The sequence below is a fragment of the Phaethon lepturus genome, unplaced genomic scaffold (assembly GCF_000687285.1).
Source record: "Phaethon lepturus isolate BGI_N335 unplaced genomic scaffold, ASM68728v1 scaffold47180, whole genome shotgun sequence".
In the NCBI taxonomy this organism is placed as follows: Eukaryota; Metazoa; Chordata; class Aves; order Phaethontiformes; family Phaethontidae; genus Phaethon; species Phaethon lepturus.
In genome coordinates, this window is record NW_010512068.1 from 312 (window position 1) to 2,872 (window position 2,561).

General features: G+C 51.2%; 1 long non-coding RNA gene across 1 annotated transcript; it reads left to right on the top strand.

The window, feature by feature from the left end:
* Positions 1-293: 293 nt before the first annotated feature.
* On the top strand, positions 294-764 carry LOC104619724. Its single transcript, XR_738026.1, has 2 exons — positions 294-475; positions 575-764. It is a non-coding gene; the product is annotated as an uncharacterized LOC104619724 (long non-coding RNA).
* Positions 765-2,561: the final 1,797 nt, after the last annotated feature.

The following is a 2,561-nucleotide window of genomic DNA, read 5'->3' on the forward strand; positions in this document are numbered from 1 at the left end:
CTGCTCCTCGCATCAGTTGGGGATCAGGCTGGAGATGAGAGTTGGCAAAGCTCTTGTTTCCTGGAGACCACTGTTTTTCCTGCTCTGATCCCCAGGCACAGGGGAGCTCTTTGTGCTTTCCTTGTAAACGAGGGGAGGGAGCAGTGACTTAGTTTCTGCTCTTCTGCCATTTCTAGGTCCCTGAGGGAAATTGGATGTGGGGAGACGCACACACCTCCAGTTGCAGCATGCTTTCAGTCGGCACATTGCTCGTGATACCTGCCTGCCTTTGTGTCTGTTTTATTTCCCACCATAGTGGCCAGTTCAGCATGGCAAAGCAGTGAAAGGGGTCAAGTGACTGGTATCTGTGGGGATGGAAAACCCTGACAGTGAGATCTGCAGCCAAGCTTGTTGCTCCAAGGTGTGCTGAGGAAGTTGGAAAGAGGCTCAGACTCAAGTACTGAGGAGGGAGAGTTGATACTGCAGCCTGATCAAGGCAGGAGGCAAAGGAGGTGAGGCCAGATTTCTCCACCGAAGGATGGGACATTTGCAGAATCGATGATGTCTTTGTAAAATTTCATCTTGTTCTGGAAAGGCTCAAGAGAAGGTCGGCCTGCCAACCTGCTCCCTCTCCAGCCAGAATAGCCCTCCTCAACTGCGAAAGCCAAGGCAAGCTCATCCCTGCCTGTCTGCGAGATGCCTTCTGTGCCTCTTGAAAATGCATTTTTGGTTGTCCTCGTGAAAAAAAGAAAAAAAAGGTTTGCATAATAAAGTCAATTCTGAGGGAAGGTCTCTGACTCACATCATTCATGCTGCTCTTCATTCACACCTCTGTGGTTCTGCCCTCTGCAAACTCTCTCACTGAAGCAAGCCATTAATAAATCATGGGAGGAAAATGCACCTACACAACACAAAGCACAGTGCTTCTGAGCACAGGATGGTGTAGCACAGTAGTAGTTGCTTACGCCATGATCTTGTCCCTGCCTTGACATTTACAAATACTCTCACAAACACCTTGCTGTATTATTTTAGGAGCAGGATACATAGAAGGTAAAGCAGAAGGAAACCTGCCAGTCTCTGGTAAAAGGCTTCTAATGAAAGAAGCTGGTAGCTTTTCACTAACTGTTACGCTTGATCTTCACCAATCTCCTTATTCAAGGAGTATTTCTGTGTTAACAGCCAAGCTGGTCTAACAGGAGACTCCGGCTGTCCCCTTGCCTCCTTGTCCTGCATCTGTTGATGTTTGCTGCAGTGTGAGTTGGTTCATCTGGTTGATCCAATGGAAGGCTGTGCCTGAGGCTGAAGAAGGTAAATAAGTTTCTGTAGATCAGCCAGCTGAACTGATTCATCTTCCTCAAGGGAAGCAGCACGACTATGTGGCTGGGTGAAAAGAGATGGTGCCAGCCTACAGCTGAGTTTGTTGAGCTGCATTACGGAAACACTCTCCTATGAAATGCGTGCTTGGGATGTCTGGATCCTGGAAGGGTCATGGTTTTGTGGAGTTTCTGCTTTCTGGGCAATAACTCATTTGCCTCTCCTGTACTGCTGCAGGTCCTGATAGGTACTTGCTCCCTGCACACCATGGAGGTCTCCCTCCTACAGAATATGGGGGAAGAGGCTTTGAAAGGGCTGTGTCTCCTGCAGGCAGGAAGGTGCTGTTCCTGCTCAGTCTGACTTCTGACTGCATGCACTGTGGGAAGATCTGAGGTGGGCACCATAGAGTTTCCCAAGTTTTGGGAGCAGAGGAAGGTTTGTGAAGCCTCTGCACCGAAATGCAGCAGGGATGAGAATATGATGCCGTGTGAGGCATCATCAGGCCCCTTTCAGTAGCTGACTCATGACCCCCTGTGCTGTCCTCGTGTGTTGGGGATGTTTGCCCTTGTTGGGCCTGGGCCTGGGAGAAGACACAGTGGTTTCTGTGGGACCTGAACAGAGTCCCTGAAAGCACTTGAGTTTGCATGACCCCACAGCAGCTGGCAGCAGGGACAACAGCTTCCAGCAGCCTGTCTGCCCTCCTGCTGGGGGACTAGGGCGGTGTGAAGCAAGAGAGGAGCCTCTGGGGTGATGCACGGGGGAACTGTGGAATGATGTGCAATGCACTGTGTGTTGTGAGTCCGTCTTGGTGCTGGCTCCGTGTCTTGGCAGAGAGGCCTGGCTCTGCATCCCAGCCCTGTGGGGTCTTGCTCGTCTGGTGGGATCTCCCTTGCCTTGCAGCAAGGTTAAGTCCTGTCAAGGGCAGGAAGTTGAAAACAAGTAATTTTGGATCCTTCTGTCTCTTCATCAGCTGCTGCTTCTGCTGTCTCTAGCATCTCAGCCCTGCTGGAAGGATGCTTCTGGTGCTGTATGTCTTGAAGCAGACCCCAAGAGCCCTGTGCCCGTCTGGGTGTGTTCTCCCTCAGCAGGCACTCTGCTCTGCTAACTGAGTTGTAGCCCTGGGCTTTTGGTGTTTGGGATGCCTGTATCACCAAAATCCTGTGGGAAGCCAGGTGGGGAAGCCTGTCTGGGCAGAGGCCAAGTGTGGGGTTGTCCCTGCTCAGCATGTTTCTGCCTTCTGTATTGCAGTGTTCTTGGGGGCCAGGAAT